The 19,534-nt window shown below is 48.0% G+C and overlaps 1 long non-coding RNA gene across 1 annotated transcript; it reads right to left on the minus strand.

The window, feature by feature from the left end:
• Positions 1 to 6,362: 6,362 nt before the first annotated feature.
• LOC122689614 lies at positions 6,363 to 18,037 on the minus strand. Its single transcript, XR_006339860.1, has 2 exons — positions 17,918 to 18,037; positions 6,363 to 6,455 (listed from the first exon to the last, which is right to left on the minus strand). It is a non-coding gene; the product is annotated as an uncharacterized LOC122689614 (long non-coding RNA).
• Positions 18,038 to 19,534: the final 1,497 nt, after the last annotated feature.

Genomic DNA, 19,534 nt, shown 5'->3' on the forward strand with positions numbered 1-19,534 from the left:
CCTGAGTGCCCAGTACCCCTGTTGGGAGGAGATTTGCTCTCCAAACTAGGAGCACAGGTGACTTTCTCCCCTGAGGAGAGGCCCACCTTCTGCATGGACTCTATGACTTACTTGCCCTCTCTCTCAATACCACCCCAAGATGAGTGGAGGTTGCATGAGCCTCTGAAGGCAGAACCGGATGGGCCGGAAGAGCATGAGAGAGCTAACTCAATTATTCCCTGAGGTCTGGGTGGAAGACAACCCCCCCTCCCCCCAGGCTAGCTGAACATCATGCCCCAGTGATAATGGAACTCAAACCAGGTACCATCCCGGTTAGACGGCGCCGGTACCCGCTATGGATGGAGCCTGAACTGGCATATTGCCCGACATCAGTAGATTGAAACAAGCAGGCATTCTAGTAGAGTGCCAGTCAGCTTGGAATACGCCTATCCTGCCAGTCAAAAGGGAAGGAGGACAGGACTATAGGCCTGTACAAGATCTCAGGCTAGTCAACCAGGCTACTGTGACTTTACACCCCACTGTTCCAAACCCCTATACCTTGCTTAGCCTCCTCCCGCCGAGGACTAAAGTTTACCCTTGCCTAGATCTCAAGGATGCCTTCTTCTGCATACACCTCGCCCCAGCATCACAGCCCATCATTGCCTTTGAATGGGAAGATTCAATCGGGAGCACCAGATAACAAAGGCTAACTCCACAGCCATCTTTGGGGAAGCCTTGGCTTCTGATCTGGACTCATTCCATCCGGAAGAGTATGGATGTCAGCTCCTACAATACGGGGATGACCTGCTGCTGGCTGCCTGAGACCAAGGAAAATGCTGGAAAGGGACAAATGCACTGCTCCAGCTGTTGATGGAAGCAGGTTACCTGGTGTTGAAAAAGAAGGCACAATCTACAAAGAGGAGGTAAGGTATCTGGGGTTTGTTTTAAAGAAGGGCTCAAGGTTCCAGACCCTAATTGGGTCCTATATACTGATGGCACTAGCCTGATAAAACAAGGACAACAGCTGTTGAGTTAGCCAGAGCAGAAGGGGCCATCAAGACTGAAAAGAGACGGTGGGAATTGTCAAGTGACAAATTATTGGTACTGGAGGAGCTGGCACACACTCTGGTAAGCCAAACACACCAAGCGACCCACCTAGGCCATGCTGCCTGCTCTCAGGTTAATGCTGCCTCTCGGGTATTCAGACAAAATCCTCTGGGTATTCAGCTGAAAGGCACACTGCCCCTTGAACACCTGGGAGTGGACTTCACTGAAATGAAACCTCACCAACACTACCATTACCTGCTGGTCATGATATGTGCATTCTTGAGATAGGTAAAAGCTTTTCCTACCTGGACTGAAAGAGCATCAGAAGTAGCCCAGTGCCTGCTTAGGGAAATGGTTCCCAGATTTGGATTTCCTACCAGCATTGGATCAGGCAATGGCCCGGCTTTTGCAGCTGATTTAGTACAACAAGTAAGCAAAACTTTAAACATCAAATGGAAACTGCACACTGCATATAGGCCCAGAGTTCTGAGATGGTGGAATGAACCAACTGGACACTTAAAGAGACTCTCCAAGTGGATCAGAGAGACTGACTGCTCCTGAGTGGACCTGCTTCTGATGGCTCTACTCAGACTCAGGATGACCCCACAGTCCCAAGGCTATTCTCCATACGAAATTGTGTACGGGAGGCCTCCTCCCATAATAAAACAGGTGTCAACAAATTTGCCTCAGGTAAGGGGGAATAGGATTTCACAGCAGATGGAACTGGGTAAGGTAATAAATCGGGTAACTAAATTTGTACAAGAAAGGGTGCCGTTCCCCCTTGGGGAACAGATTCATGAGTTTACACTTGGTGACCAAGTATGGGTCAAAGATTGGGAACATGATTTGCTAGCCCTTTGGTGAAAGGGCCCTTATGTTATTCTAACTACCCCTACTGCAGTTAAAGTTGCAGGCATTGCCCCTTGGATCCATCACACCAGAGCGAAGAAGGCATACAACACTGACCCGGAAGACACTGAGTGGACCACCCAGAAGGACCCCACTGACCCACAGGGAACCAAGATCATTCTGAAGAGGAAGAAGAGAACGAGATCCCGGACGAGCCCTCTACAGGATGGAGCTGGGTAAATGACTCCTGCTGCTCGGCCTCATCAACGCAATTCTGAACCTGACCAGTGTTCCTGCACAGGACAACGTCTTCATCTCGTGGGCACATTCTTATGCGAACTTCCACAACTCCTCCAACTGTTGGGTATGTGGGGCCATGCCCCTGTCAGTAATGGACGGACTCCCCTTGTGGGTATCGCCACTCCGTTATGGGGACTTTATACCACTGTGTTCCTTCTTAGAGCAACAGAAAGGAACTTTTCTCTCTCTCACCAACCATAACCTTTCTTTGCTCTCCTGGTGTAAGAAGAAGCCATCAATGGGCCAGGGACATAGGGTTACATTTAACATGAACACCAGCCTTATGGAGATAACAAAGGCTTATACCTCATATATGAAAATTAAAGAGGAAAAGGGCTCCCTTAACAAAAGGGGGACAGGCCTCCCGGTACCTTGAGCAATACTACCAGGTCTGGGATGAATATTTCTGGATGACTCCTGAGAAAGGACAGTTGATTACCCCTGCTACTATTTGCTGGGAACAAAAAGAACAGAAAGTTGGATTTGGAGACCACCCCCTAGACCCAAAAGAATTAAAATATATGGGTTATTTGCCCCCTGAACAATGTAAACAAATCTTGGAAATTACCTATCACCCCAATCAGTCTGTTCAGTGGCCTGGTTCCAACTGGAAATATAATCCTGGAATCTGCTGGGTAGCCCCCAATGGGACCCAGTGGCTCTGTGGACTTAACTTATGGCCATGGTTACCAGTTGGCTGGGTGGGGCGTTGCACATTAGGATTTGCTTTCGCCCATGGCAGTATTAAGCCTGGCCTACACCAGCCTCCAGTAAATCTGCCTTATTTGCATGCAAGATGGACACGATCTGTGTTCCAATGGTATGACTATCTTGCTGCCTTGTTTGTACCCTCTGTAGGAACAACAGACATCATGATTAAGGTAGAGGCCTTAACTAATTTCACTAAACAGGCCCTCTTAGACAGTACAAAAGCCATTCAAGCTTTGAACGAAGAACAAATTCAGATGAGGAAGGCAGTAATTCAAAATAGGATGGCATTAGACATACTCACAGCAGCCCAAGGAGGGACTTGCACTGTAATTAAAGTCGAATGTTGTGTGTACATCCCTGACCTGTCTGGAAATGTATCTACTGCCTTGAAGGATATGCAAAATCAAGTGAAAGCCATGTCTAATGAAAATATTCCCTTTTGGACTTCAGTTTTCTCCTAGGTAAAGGGAGACTGGTGGAAAACCATTGTAACTGTTGTTATAGTAATCTTAATCATACTGCTCTGTGGGTCCTGCTTCCTACAATGTCTTGTGAATTTTGTAACCCAGAGGTTGATAGCATTCTCTTATGTGGGTGACAGGAGGGCTAAGATACAATATATCTCAATGAGTGATGCTCGTTATGGAAACTAAGAGCATCAAGAGGGGGGAATGAAGAAGGAATTCATAGGGCCTGAACTCCATCTCAGGCCTGTCCGTGCCGGCTGTGCTCGAATGCCTCTCCAGTGGACTCTGAACTCTCTGCTTAGTGCCTGTGAGGATGACAATGGAAGGATAAGACCCCCTGCAGACAGAGGAATCTTGAAGATAACATCCAGGCTACTCATTGCCTAAGAGGAAGCATACCGTAATCACCCCTGTCTCCGGACAGGTCATAAACTTTTTTCGTATCTGTCAGGATGTAATCACAGGCTTATCGATTATTAATTGGTTGGAATGTAACTGTGGGCTTATTGACTATTGACTGTTTAGACACGTACACATGGGGTAGGTGGTGGGTTTAGACACGTACACATGGGGTAGGTGGTGGGTTTAGACACGTACATATGGGGTAGGTGATGTGTTTAGACATGTACACATAGGGTAGGTGGTGGGTCTGGACATGTACGCATGGGGTATAAAAGATTTTCACAAATGCTGGACGGGGTCCTTGGCTAAGAGGAGACTCTGCCTTGGGCCTGCCGGCGTAATAAACTGCACTCCACTATCTGCATTGTCCTTCTGAGTGAGTCTGTTTCCCAGAAAGCACGACTATAACACTAAAAATAAGTAGAGTCATGGAAATAATAAAATAGACCCCATTTGAACTTACAGATATGAAAAACATAGTGTTAGATGAAGCCCATTTTGAGGGTTTCCTTATGGCTCAGATAGTAAAAACAAACAAACAAACAAACAAACAAAAAAAAATAAAACAAAAAAACAAACCACCTGCAACATGGGAGACCAGGATTCAATCCCTGGGTTGGGAAGATTCGGTGGAGGGGGGGAGGGGAATGGCAGCCTGCTCCAGTAAGCTTGCCTGGAGAATCCCCATGGACAGAGGAGCCTGCTGGGCTACAGACCATGGGGTCAAAAAGAGTTGGACAAAGCTGAACAACGAAGCACAGCACAGCACAGCACTTTGAATGTTTGTGAAAGAAATTCAGGTAGGGAGGAAAGAGGGAGAAAGGGAAATGAAAGGAAGGAAAGAAAATCCTCTGTTGCTGGTGAGAACAGAGCAACCAGAGATGTCTCCCAGCAGGACAGCACCACACATGTCCATCTGAGCACTCTCAGCTGGTTTGAAAGAATCATCTCAAATTTTGGTCCCACTCATTCAACCAAACTCATGTGCAGGGTTTACCACTAACAGCCTAATAGTCATCATGGTTTCTCCTCATTCAAATCCTGATTCACCCAGAAGTGAAAAAGACACGTGTGCCCCAATGTTCATCACAGCACTGTTTACAGTAGCCAAGGCATGGAAGCAACCTAGATATCCATCAGCAGCCAAATGGGTAAGAAAGCTGTGGTACATAGACACAATGGAATATTGCTCAGCCATTAAAAAGAACACATGGGAATCCATTCTAATGAGGTGGGTGAAACTGGAGCCTATTATACAGAGTGAAGTAAGTCAGAAAGAGAAACACCAATACACTATACTAAGGCATATATATTGAATTGAGGAAGATGGAGATGCTAACCCTATATGGGAGACAGCCAAAGAGACACAGATTTACAGAACAGTCTTTTGGACTCTGTGGGAGACTTCGAAGGTGGGATGATCTACGAGAATAGCATTGAAACATGTATATTATCATATGTGAAAGGGATAGCCAGTCCATGTTCGATGCACAAGACAGGGTGCACAGGGGTGGTGCACAGGGCTGACCCAGAGGGATGGGATGGGGAGTGAGGTCGGAGGGGGGATCAGAATGGGGAACACATGTACATCCATGGCTGATTCATGTCAATGTATGGCAAAAACCACCAGAATATTGTAAAGTAATTACTAAGCAATTAAAATAAATAAAATAAAATAAAAATTTCCTTTGATAAAATGGGCCTAACCAGTATTGGCTTTTTGACCTCCAAAAATGCCATTCTTTTCCTTGCATTCTTCCCTCCTTCCTCCCCCTTCTTTTTTTCCTTTTCTTTCTGATTATACAACTGTTAAAGCTTGCTTTCCATTTATAGTTATTACAAAGTGCTGGCTCTATTCCCCATGTTGTACAATGCATCCCTGAGCTCATCTTCCACCTAACTATCACTGCCTGCCTACCACTCCCCCACCTCTGTATTGGCCCTCCCTCTTCCCCTCCCAGATCGCAACCAGTAGATACTTCTGTATATCTGTGCGCCTCCGTTTTTATCATATTCTCTACTTTGCGATATGTTTAGATGTTATAAGTGATAACATACAGTATTTCTCTATGTATGTTTGAGTTACTTTACTCAATATTCTACCTTCCATGTTGCTGCAAATGTCAATATTCCATTCTTTTGTTGGGGAAGCTCCTTTGTATGCCTTTTGAACAAATGGCACTGCCCACCACCCCAAACGACACAGCTCCCCAGCTAAGTGTCCATATCTGCACTCACACACAGAAACACCAAGTCCTCTTGCTCTTCTCCCATGGGAAGTGTGTCTTTGAAGCTCAGTCTGGAACCAGTGCTTCCGCCTACTTTTTGGCAATCTGGACCGTCTGGTGCCATTTCCAACTCCACAGAAGCCATCTCCCTCCCTCCTCACATACTTATCCCTTCCTGCCCTCTCTGCCCATCACTATCAGAGAAGTCAGAGACAAATATAATTTCACATCAGCTTGATTTTATTTTATTTTCATTATTAATGTATGCAGTTGCTATAATATTCAGCAACTGTACTGTTGGCCAGTACTCAGGGGCAAACCCCCAATCATTTCTGAGGCGTCTAGACATGCCCCGAAGTCACTGGCTGTCCACTGGTCCAGCTGGAATGGCAGGGGTCTCCATGGTCTCTGGGAACTCCTCTGGTTCGTTCTGCTTAGCTGGAATGGCAGGGGTCTCAATGGTCTCTGGGACCTGCTCTGGTTCATTCTAATTAACTGGAATGGCAGTGGACTCCATGGGCTCTGGGACCTCCTCTGATTCGTTCTGATTAGCTGTAATGGCAGGTGTCTCCATGGTCTCGGGGATCTCCTCTGGTTCCTTCTGATTACCTGGAATGCCAGGGGTCTCCATGGTCTCTGGGACCTTCTCTGGTTCCTTCTGATGCAGCTGTTCATTCGCCTTGGAACTCTGGTTACAGAGTTTTGAGCAACTGATTTTCATAAGCTTTTTTGTGGTGGGAGTATTCTGAGAAGTTTTCTTGGGCAGCTATGCCTGAATGGGATTATTCACCCTCACGGTTACCCTGGTCACCTGGAGAAAACAAGACAGGGAGCAAGAATGGCACTGGGTTAGGGAAGAGTGTGAAGACAGGTGGGAACGATGGCTTCAGGAGAAGGGGTGTGGGCAGAGAAGGGTTATGTGCCAGGTAAGTACAGGGGAGGGTGTCCTTTCGGGTGGGGTCAGTGAGCAAGAGGAGTTTGGCTGGGTTCAGCTCACCTTGATTTTTTTTCTGGACCTCAATTGATAGGAGGTCTTCATCTTCTTCTGGGTAAAGTAGGTGAGTGTTCCATAACTACTCTGGAGCCTTGTGGCTTCACAGTCACCTCAGTCATTTGGAGGACTCACAGTGGTCTGCTCAGAGCCCCTAAGCACCCCTATATATACCGGTCCCCATGGAGCCTCACTCTCATGCTTTATGAGGTCAGGAAGTCTCCTCCCCAGTCAATGGCGGCACCATCCTGGCATGTCTAGCAGAGGATGGGGAGCAATTGAGATGATTTGCTGGGAGAAATGAGGCATTACTAATGCCCTCAAGAGGCCTCCAAACTCACCTGCAACTCTCACCTCTATGTCAACTCTGATGGGTCACACAGCAGGCAGAGTGCATCTCCTCCAAACCTTGCCACACAGCCAAACTCCTCTGGCATTCATTCTGTTTTCTCTCAGCTTTCACCATTATCTAGCTGTTCATATCTTGCCTAAACTCCCTCCATGACAACTAGGTTGAGTTTAAGTGTTGGTGGAAGCGAGAATCATTCCACGTTCCTCCTGCAATGTGGTCTTAATTCACCTTGACGCCAACTGAATTCTGGGCCAGCCGATAGAAACCTTTCCTTCCCGCCTCGTTGGCTCAGTGTTCCCGGAGTTTGCCTCCATTTTCTGGTCTCCAGTTGGAAACCCTTGTCTTCAGGCTGTGAGAATGCAGTGAATACACTTGCCCTTGCTCCACAAGGAGCTGTCTTTTTTCAAGTCTAGGACTCAGGGTCACCTCACTAGGAGTCCTACCAAGGCTTGGGTTTGATCAGGGAGATGGGGATGGGGCAGAGAAATGCATGTTTCAGGTTGTGCTGGGGGGGTCCCATGCAGGAAATGCCCACCTGCGGCTGATTAGTATTCCCATCAAGAGGTGGAGCTTGCCCAGAGCTGTGTGAGCCTTGGGTGCAAAGGTCTTCTCAACACGTGCCCTCACAAATCTCTTTGCTCATCTTGTTTTCTTGCTGGAAGCTCCCTTGGAGCTTACCTCACAGCCAAAAACCAAGATGGAATTCATTTCCATGAGCAGCTGCCACAAGCTTCCAGCTTCTTGGATGAAACACTGAGTCATCCTGTCCTGTGCATTTAGTTCCCATGGTATCTCATGGAGCTGGTGGGCTCTGGAGGAAAGGGGAATGGATTGTGTGCTCCACCTCAGTCCTCGTTTGACCAATTGACTCGTAGGGTCAACCAGCCTGAGGTGCACCTCTGGGGACAGTTTGTTGGCTTCGTTGGTCTTCCTGGGTTTCCTGTCAAGTGTTCACATCCTGTTGTCCATTTGTTCCTTACTCACCCAGGGTCCATCACACTGCTGAACATTTTAAGAGGTAGAAAAAGCACACCGTAAATAAACCCAAAAGATGACTCTTAGAATTGTTAGAAGATCTTAAAACCTGATAGAAAAATGGACAAGAGTCACGAGCCATCACTTTATCAGACAGATGTTTCACTGGCCGTTAAATTTATGAAGACATGTTTAAAGTCAGGAGCAGCCAATTCACAAGAAGAATATGGACCTAGCCCAGAACCACGATAAAATATATGAAATCTCAAAAATGTAAGAAAAATCCTACTACAATTCCCTTGAGAACTAAAACGCAGGCAGAAGTGGCATAGAATTTATTATTTGCAGACAGATACATTAAGATACTTGGAATAACTGTGTTTTCTGTGTTCTAAAAGTATGGAGAGACATGGAAATCATAAAATAGACCCCAATTGATCTTACAGATATGAAAAACATAGTGTCAGATGAAGCCCATTTTAAGGGTTTCCTGATGGCTCAGACAGTGAAAAAACAAACAAACAAACAAACAAACAAAAAATCCCACCTGCAACATGGGAGACCAGGATTCAATCCCTGTGTTGGGAAGATCCCCAGGAGGGCGGAATGGCAGCCTGCTCCAGTATGCTTGCCTGGAGAATCACCATGGACAGAGAAGCCTGGCGGGCAACAGACCATGGGGTCAAAAAGAGTTAGAGCTGTCTGAGTAAGGAAGCACAGCACAGCACAGCACAATGAATATTTGTGAAAGAAAGGCAGGTAGTGAGGAAAGAGGGAGAAAGGAAAACAAGGGTAATGGAAGGAAGGAAAGAAAATCCTCTGTTGCTGGTGAGAATAGAGCAACCAGAGATGTCCCCCAGCAGGACAGCACCACACATGTCCATCTCAGCAGTCTCAGTCGGTTTGAAACAACTACCTCCAACTTTGGTCCTATTCCTTCCACCAAACTCATGTGCAGGGCTTACCACTAACAGGCTAACAGTCATCATGGTTTCTCCTCAATCAAATCGTGATTCACCCAGAAGTGAAAAAGACACGTGTGCCCCAATGTTCATCACAGCACTGTTTACAGTAGCCAGGCATGGAAGCAACCTAGATGTCCATCAGCAGACAAATGGGTAAGAAAGCTGTGGTACATAGACACAATGGAATATTGCTCATCCATTAAAAAGAAAACATGGGAATCCATTCTAATGAGGTGGATGAAAGTGGAGTCTATTATACAGAGCGAAGTAAGTCAGAAAGAAAAACACCAGTACACTATACTAAGGCATATATATTGAATTTCGGAAGATGGAGATGATAACCCTATATGGGAGACAGCAAAAGAGACACAGATTCACAGAACAGTCTTTTGGACTCTGTGGGAGACGGCAAGGGTGGGATGATCTGGGAGAATGGCATTGAAACATGTACATTATCAGATGTGAAGAGGATAGCCAGTCCATGTTTGATGCATAAGACCGGATGCTCAGGGCTGGTGCACTGTGCTGACCCAGAGAGATTTGATGGAGAGGGAGGTGGGAGGGGGGATCAGGATGGGGAACACATGTACACCCATGGCTGATTCATGTCAATTTATGACAAAACCACAACAATATTGTAAAGTAATTACCCACCAATTAAAATAAATAAAATAAAATAAAATACATTCCTTTGCCAAAAAGGGCCTAATCAGTATTGGCTTTTTGATCTCCAAAAACGCCTTTCTTTTCCTTCCTTTCTTCCCTCCTTCATTCCCCCTCTTTCTTTTTCCTTCTTATTATACAACCGTTAAAGCTTGCTCTCCATTTATAGTTATGACAAAGTCCTGGCTCTATTCCCCATGTTGTACAATGCATCCCTGAACTCATCTTCCACCTAACTAACCCTGCCTGGCTCCCACTCCCCCACCTCTGTATTGCCCCGCCCTCTTCCCCTGCCCGCTGGTAACCAGTAGATGCTTCTCTATATCTTTTCGCCTCCATTTTCATCATATTCTCTATTTGCAGTATGTTTAGATTCTATTGTGAGGCTGTCAAGGCTAACTCCATGACAGGCAGCCTAGATTAGGAGTAGGCCTGGTTTCCCAGAGTAACAAAATTATCAGGCTACCTAGAGCCAGCCAATCAACATGTGCCTAGTCAGAAAAAGAGAACCTATCAGTGGAAAGCTAAAAGCCCACAAGGATTTGGCCAACAAAACTTGCCTTGCAACTGTGTAACCAATCCGCTTGTGCCAACTACCCTATTGAACCCAATAAATACCCAAGATAACTGGGGCTCGGGCCCTTTTCGTCCTCACACCCTTGGTGAGGGCGGGAGGCCCTGGCTCGAGTCAGTAATAAATTCCTCTACTGCAAGTTGCATTGTCTCGTGGTGTCCTCTTTCCCGATCAGGGATCCAGACTACGGGCAGAACTTTTGGGGGCTCGTCTGGAATCCCTTGACCGGGGAAGAACGCTCTTTGGAACAAAGGGGAAAAAGGACAGGTAATAGCACCAGTGCTCAGGCAGGTCTGGAAAAGTCCAGTGTAAATCCGAGGTCCTGCTAAAAGGAAGGAAGGTGTCTGGCGTGAGGAAAAGCTTTCCATGAGGGAATGGATTGGCACTTCAGGCCGGTGTGAGGTCGAGGCCAGCGAGCACACTGGAAAGCAGCCGGCTCTGCAGGAAAGAGACCTCCTCTCCTAAGCCCGGATCTGGGGAACATTGGACGCCATTCGGTAAGGTGACCCTTGTTCCAGAGGATAGGGAGACTCAGGGGGTCCCGCCCCCCAGGTGTGTGGTGTCCGCCAATGTGTGTCTGTCTATGTGTTTTTCTATGCCCTTTCACGTCTGTATAACTGCCGGCATTGTCTCCTGTCTCGTTGTTCTCTGGTGTGTCGTTGTCTACTTCCTCCTATAAAGCCTTGGAGCCTCATTTCTGTTTCTGAGAGTTTCAGTGAACAGGCAGACAGTTGTCGGGGCAACTGATGAGTCCCGGCCAGGGCTACTCTCTGGCGGATTCTGAAGGCCTCCCAACAAGTCAGCCCCAGTAACGGGAGCCCGAGAGGGTGAAACTCTTTTCTTTTTTCTTGTGTTCTAAACCAAGAATCTGGTCAAATAGAAACCCGTCTGTGTGGGCACAGGACAGGCACTTAAGAGCCAATAGGGCGCCTGCCACAGGAAGACTCCCGTAAAAGGATAAGGGGGTCACAGAACGGGCTCAAAACCCTTAGGGTGCCCGCCCCCAACTAGAAAATTTCCGTGCAACGACTAAGGCACTCAAATAGTTCCACGGAGCATACCACAAGCCCAACCTCCTGGCCGCCACCACTCCTGATAGGATTTTTTGGTGGAAATTCTCAGTGACCTTCTTCTGACTCTCGCTATGGGGCAAGGAAAATCTACCCCACTCTCTCTCATGACTGATCATTTCTCAGATGTCAGGGCTAGAGTGTAAGATCTGTCGCTTCCTGTTACAAGGAGTATATTAATGACCTTTTGCTCTGCAGAGTGGCCCGCCTTCCAAGTTGGATGGCCTCAAGAGGGAACTTTTCAACCTTCTATTATTCGGGCGGTAACAGAGAAAATTATGCTCCTGATCCCTGGGGCCACCCGGGCCAAGTCCCATATGTTATGGTCTGGCAAGATCTAGTCGAAAATCCGCCCAAATGGTTAAAACCTTTTGTTCACAAACTCCCCGATTCTCCTTATGTACAAGCCCTGGTTATGGAAACCCCCACTCCCCCAGAACAAGACGAGAAGAACAAGGGCCCAAAACCGGTCTTGCAGGAATCCTCGTACCCAAACCTGATTGACTTAGAGACAGAAATTAGGCCCCCGCCATATGCCCCTCTTCCGTTGCAGGTTGCCCGGGGGGAAGAGCCCTCCCCTCCGATGAATCAGAAGGTATAAGGGAACCCCGACCCCGGAGAAGAAATAGAGGAAATACGGGTGAGCAAGATCATGGGGACCCAGAATTACCTTCATCAACTGTACAGGCACTCCCCGTCCGAGTGGGACCAGCTAACCCAGACAGAGAACGGACCTATCAGTACTGGTCTTTTTCCACGAGTGATCTGTAAATTTGAAAACCCAAAATCCTCCTGTTTTGGAGAAACCCCAAGGCCTCATTGACCTCTTAGATGTCATTTTGTTCACTCATAACCCCACCTGGGATGGTTGCCAGCAGCTCTTGCAGGTGCTCTTCACCACGGAGGAACGGGAGCAAATCCTGGCAGAGGGGCAGAAACGGATCCCAGAGATCGACAGGAGACCAACCGCCCAGCCTCATCTCATGGACGAGGGCTTTCCTCTGTTGCAGCCTAATGGGGATTTTGAGCTAGTGGAAGTTAGTGAGCGTCTCCGAGTGTGCCGCCAGACTCTAATGGCTGGCCTGCGGGCCGCAGCTAGGAAGCTGACAAATTTGGCAAAGGTAAGTTTAGTAAGGCAAGAGCCCACTGAGAGCCCGTCAGCCTTCCTAGAGAGGCTAATGGAAGCCTTTAGGCAATATACACCTATAGACCCTCAAGTTGAGGAATCACGCGCTGCAGTTCTACTAGCGTTTGTGAATCAGGCAGCCCCAGATAGAAAGAGAAAATTACAAAAGATAGACGGGTTAAGAGAACAGACAATACAAGACTTACTAAAAGCAGCTGAGAAGGTATTTAATAATACAGAGACCCCAGACTGGACTTGGACTGAGCCAATGAAACAGGCTTTCCAGACATTCAGACGGGCCCTACTAAAAGCCCCAGCCCTTGCCCTGCCTAACCCAAAGAAGCCATTCCAGCTCTTTGTAGATGAAAAGCAAGGAATAGGAAAGGGGGTCTTGACGCAACAATGGGGACCATGGAAGTGGCCGGTGGCATACCTTTCAAGGCGATTAGACCCGGTGGCCTCTGGGTGGCCACCTTGCCTCCGCATCATTGCAGCCACTGCCCTCCTGGTCCGCGACGCCGATACGTTGACATATGGACAGCAACTCTGGGTTGACACCCCCCATGCCATCGAAGGGGTTTTAAAGCAGCTGCCGGGTAAGTGAATCTCCAATGCCCGTTTGACACATTACCAGGCCCTGCTGCTTGATACCCCACGGGTGCATCTTCAGACCCCTTGCTTCCTGACTCCAGCCACGATTCTACATAACCCAGAGAAGGACTGCCCTCTCCATGATTGCAGTGAGATACTGGCTGAGGCCCTGTGGCTCGAAAATACTTCACTGATGTGTCCAAAAACAACAGTGAGCTAGTATGCTTCCCTGATGCGAGCAGCTATGTAAAAGATGGACAAAGGAAGGCGGGAGCCGCTATAGGTAATGATTCAGGACAGACAAGATTGGCTGAGACACTTCCCCCAAACACATCTGTGCAAAAAGCAAAATGGATTGCCCTAACACAGGCCCTGGAACAAGCAAAAGGGAAGAGAGTCAGATTTTTACGGACAGCCGATATGCTTTTAGCACTGTCCATATTCAAGGTCCGATATACCAGGAAAGGGGATTTAGAACAGCGGAGGGAAAAAAGTCAGGAATTTGCCGAGATCCAAAGGCTCCTTACAACTGTACATGTCTCCGGTCACCAGAAAGGAAAAGACCCTAGGACACGGGGCAGTCGGGCTGCTGATGCGGCCGCTCAAGAAGCGGCCAGCTGGGACTACGTCACCCCCATATTAGCCATGGGGCTTCCACCTCCTGGTATGGGGACTCTGACGCCGGTCCCTGACTATTCCCTCCCTGACCTCGTTTGGATTAACGAGGATACCACCCTCCAGAAGGATGACAAAGATGGATGGTACCGAGATCAAAACAACAACCTGATATTGCCTGCCATCCTGGCTCGTCACCTACGTGAACACCTGCACAAAACTACGCACTTGGGGGACAAATAGACCTTGACACTTCTCCAGACGGCCTGCCTGAGGTTCCCTCGACTAAATGCAACTCTACGAGAGATAATGCAGGCTTGAAAGCGTTCCAGCTGATGAAGACAGGGAAAAGGCAGCACACTGGAACGAGGTACTGAGGGAAAGAGCCAGGGCAACACTGAGAGATAGATTTCACTGAAGTAAGGCCAGGCAAGTACGGGTATCTCTATCCGTTGGTTCTGGTAGATACCTTCTCGGGGTGGGTAAAAGCCTTCCCCACTAAGGGAGAGACAGCAACAGTGGTTGCTAAAAAGATCTTAGGAGAGATAGTGCCTAGGCACGGGCTGCCAGTGACTATTCGCTCTGATAACGGACCTGCCTTTGTGAGCCAGATTGTACAAGGGGAGACAAAATGGAAGTTACATTGTGAATATAATCCCCAGAGCTCAGGACAGGCTGAGAGAATGAATTGGACCCTAAACAACTTTGCCAAACTTGGCAATAGAGACTGGTGGGGACTGGGTGACCCTCCTTCCCTTCGCACTCTTTCGAGCGTGTAACACCCCTTATAAGCTGAATCTTAACACTTTGGAGATTCTGTATAGAAGACCCCCTCCTGTGTGTCCTATATTCGAGGAAAAATGCCTACCACCCCCTACCTTGGGACAATTCCAGCAAACACTGATGGCATTAAGTAAGGTGCATAGCCATGTTTGGAAATTAATTCGAGAGATACACGAGGGTCCAAGCAAGGGGACCATCCCCTCACGTAATATTGGCCCGGGTGATTGGGTTTGGGTAAAACGACACCAATCTAAAGCATTAGAACCTAGATGAAAAGGCCCTTATGTTGCTTTCCTTACCACTCCTACTGCTGTTAAGGTTGACGGGATCAGGCCCTGGGTTCACTGCAATCACGATCGGCAAGCCACCACTGAAGAACAAGAGAAGGCGCAAGCAGAATGGGAGGCAAGACCTCACCCGTCAAATCCTTTGAAACTGAAACTCGTACGACGGGAGCCCTCTTAACTCTCCTGCTGCTAACAGTTTTCATCGGCCCAGGAGCAACCAGCCACAACCCCCATCAGCCAGCTAACCTGACTTGGGTGATCTACAATCCTGAGACTGGAGAAGTGCTTAATTCCCACTCCAACGTGGCCCCCAAAGGGACATGGTGGCCAGTACTGACCTTTGATTTGTGCGTGCTGGCGGCTGACGGTAATGGGTTTGGTCCCCACCAATTGACCAAGTTCTTTGCCCACGGCTCTTTCAGTCTGTTCACCCGTAACTGTGAGTGAAAATGCCCACAGTACCACGAACAGGTGCCTGTCTATTTCTGCCCAGGGGGAGGAAGGGATTAGAACCAAATAGAAAAATGTGGAGGAGTTGACTCTTTTTATTGCGCCGCTTGGGGTTGTGAAACCACGGGAACAGTCCATTGGCTCACTAACTCCGACAAGGACCTCATTCAGGTAAACTCACCCCCGAATTCCCAGAAATGTCCAACTAACAGAGTCCCGGGCAATGTTTCCCATTACAGATCAAATTCACAGACAAAGGAAAAAATTTTACCAGGGGGGATGATGGCCGAGCTTGGGGCCTCCGTCTTTACAAGACTGGCTATGACACAGGATTCTGGTTTGAGCTTAAATTAAAACAGGGACCGCTCTATTTGGCACCGAAAGTAGCCTTAGGACCAAATCAGGTGATAGAACAACCCCACAGACTCCCTAATAAATCGACTCCACACACCATGGGACTCCCCAGGGTTAACATGTGCCCACCAACAGACCCCGTTATGAAAATGATCTCCTCGGCCAATCTCACCCTAAATGCCTCTCGTCCGGGCTTAACAAACGGTTGCTGGCTTTGCTATAATATGTCTCGGCCTGCAGACGGCAGCAACAACCTGGGTCAGGCTGGTTGACAGTAGGCTCCATTACGGGCATAGGCACCTGTATAGGAGCTATCCCTAAGACTTATCAACACCCACGTGATAATAATTCAGTCCCTAGGACTAGCCTCTCCAATTCTACTCACCAGTGGGTACTTCCGCCAGCAAACGGGTGGTAGACTTGCTCCGCCGGACTAACCCCGTGTGTCCATAAGGCAACACTTAATGCCTCCCAAGATTTCTGTGTCCTAGTCCACCTGATCCCCCGGCTAAACTATTACTCAAAGGAAGAGCTGCAAGCTAGGTTAGACCCATCGGGTCAATATAGGGTAAAATGAGAACCAATCACTGCCCTGACTTTGGCAGTCCTCTTGGGTCCTTAAAAACGGGAAGTGAGATTGCAGCCTTAACGTTGCAAGATAAACAGTATAATCAACTAAGGGCTGCAATAGATGGAGATATTGAGCTCCTTGGCTGAAGTCGTGTTACAGAATAAGAGAAGTTTCGATTTGTTGTTTCTGCAACAAAGAGGATTATGTGTAGCACCGGGAGAAGAATGCTGTTTCTCTATCGTCCATTCAGGGCTGGTACAAAAATCTCTCCAGAAAGTAAGAGAGAGACTAGCCCAGTGGAAGAGAGAACAGAAAGCCCAACAAGGCTGGTTTGAATCTTGGTTTCAGCGCTCCCCATGGTTAACCAGTTTGATTTCCACCCTCCTGGGAACACTCATAATATTAATATTGTTACTGTCCTTTGGTCCATGCATTATAAACCATCTGGTCTCATTCATTAGAGAGCGCCTCAATACCATCCAAATTATGGTATTGAGACAACAATAGCAGCCAATTTCACAGGGTAGAGAGAAAGATTCCTCTACAAAAAGTACAAAGACAGGGGGGAAATGTGAGGCTGCCATGGCTAATGCCATGACAGGCAGCCTAAATTAGGAGTAGGCCTGGTTTCCCGGAATAACATAATTATCAGGCCACCTAGAGCCAGCCAATTAACATGTGCCTAGCATGAAAAAGGGAACCTATCAGGGGAAAGCTGAAAGCCCACAAGGATTGGGGCAACCAAAATTGCCTTGCAACTGTGTAACCAATCTGCTTGCACCAACTACCTGATTGTACCCAATAAATACCCGAGAGAACTGGGACTCAGGGCCTTTTTGTCCACACACCCTTGGTGAGGGCGGGAGGCCCTGGTTCGAGTCAGTAATAAATTCCCCTACTGCAAGTTGCATTGTCTCGCGGCGTCTCCTTTGCCGATCGTGGATCTGGACTACAGGCAGAACATCTATAAGTGATATCATACAGTATTTGTCTATCACTATCTGAGTTATTTTAGTCAATATTCTACATTCCATGTTGCTGCAGATGTCAATATGCCATTCTGTTGATTGGGCAGCTCCTTTGTATGCCTTTTGAACACATGGCACTGCCCCTCCACACAGGACACTGCTCCCCAGCTAACTGTCCCTCTCTGCACTCACACAGAGAAACTCCAAGTCCTCTTCCTCTTCTCCCTTGTGAAGTGTGTCTTTGAAGCTCAGTCTGGAACCAGTGCTTCCCCCTACTTTCTGGCAACCTGGTCCTTCTGGTCCCATCTCCAACTCTATAGAAGCCGTCTCCCTCGCTCCTCACACACTTATCCCTTCCATGCCCTCTCTTCCCCCCACTATCAGAGAACTCAGAGACAAACATAATTTCATATCAGGTTGATTGTATTTTATTTTCGTTATTAATGTATGCAGTTGCTATAATATTCAGCATCTGTACTATTGGCCAGACCTCAGCGGCGAGACCCCCAAGCATTTCTGAGGTGTCTAGACATGCCCCGAAATCACTGGCTGTCCACTGGTCCAGCTGGAATGGCAGGGGTCTCCATGGTCTCTGGGACCTCCTCTGGTTCATTCTGATTAGCTGGAATGGCAGGGGTCTCCATGGTCTCTGGGACCTCCTCTGGTTCCTTCTGATTAGCTGGAATGGCAGGGGTCTCCATGGTCTCTGGGACCTCCTCTGGTTCCTTCTGATTACCTGGAATGGCAGGGTTCTCCGTGGTCTCTGGGGCTTCCTCTAGTTCCTTCTGATTAACTGGAAGGGCAGGGGTCTTCATCGTCTGTGGGACATCTTCTGGTTTCTTCTGATTCATCTGTTCATTCGCCTTGGAACTCTGGCTACAGAGCTTTGAGCATCTGATTTTCTTAAGCTTTTTTGTGGTGCTAGATTTCCGAGATATCTTCTTAGGCAACTTTGCTGGAATGGGATTATTCACCCTCACGGTTACCCTGGCCACCTGGAGCAAACAAGAGAGGGAGCAAAGAATGGCACTGGTTTAGGGAAGAGTGTGAAGACAGGTGGGAATGATGGCTTCAGGAGAACGGGTGTGGGCAGAGAAGGGATTTGTGCCAGTCCAGGACAGGAGAGGGTGTCTTTTGGGGTGGGGTCGATGGGATAGAGTAGTTTGGCTGGATTCAGATCACCTTGACATATTTTCTGGACCCCAATCGATAGGGGGTCTTCAACTTTCCTGGGTAACAGGAGATGGGTGTTCCATAACTACTCTGGATCCTTGTGGCTTCCCAGACACCTCAGTCATTTGGAGGAATCAGAGTGGTCTGCTCAGAGCCCCTGAGCAGCCCTATATATTCCCGTCCCCATGGAGCCTCACCCTCATGATTTATGAGGTCAGCAAGTCTCTTCCCCAGCCAATGGTGGCCCTGGGTGAGATTTGACATCACAAAGCCCCATCCTGACATGTCGAGCAGAGGATGGGGAGCAATTCAGATGATTTGCCACGAGAAATGAGGCATTTGTAATGCCCAAAAGAGGCCTCCAAACTCACCTGCTACCTCACCTCTATGTCAAATCTGATGGGTCACACAGACGGCAGTGTTCATCTCCTCCAAACCTTGCCCCACAGCCAAACTCCTCGGACATTCATTCTGTTCTCTCTCAGCTTTCACCATTATCTAGCTTTTCAAATCTTGCCTAAACTCCCTCCATGACAACTAGGTTGTGTTTAAGTGTCTGTGGAAGTGAGAATCATTCCACGTACTTCCTCCAATGTGGTCTTAATGCAGCTTGAAGCCTATTGAATTCTGGGCCAGCCGATAGAAAGCTTTCCATCCCGCCTCCTTGTCTCAGTGTTCCCGGAGCTCGCCTCCATTTTCTGGTCTCCATTCAGAAACCCTTGTCTTCAGGCTTTGAGAATGCAGTGAATACACTTGCCCTTGCTCCACACGGAGCTGTCTGGTTTCAAGTCCAGGACTCAGGGTCACCTCACTAGGAGTACTCCCCAGACTTGGGTTTGAACAGGGGGATGGGGAACAGGCAGAGAAATGCATGTTTAAGTTTGTGCTGGGGGATCCCATGCAGGAAATGCCCACCTGCGGCTGATTAGTATTCCCAGCAAGGGGTGGAGCTTGCCCAGAACTGTGTGAGCCTGTGTGCAAAGGTCTTCTCAACACGTACCCTCACAAATCTCTTTTCTCATCTTGTTTTCTTGCTGGAAGCT

This window comes from Cervus elaphus, chromosome X (genome assembly GCF_910594005.1).
Source record: "Cervus elaphus chromosome X, mCerEla1.1, whole genome shotgun sequence".
NCBI classification, from domain to species: domain Eukaryota; kingdom Metazoa; phylum Chordata; class Mammalia; order Artiodactyla; family Cervidae; genus Cervus; species Cervus elaphus.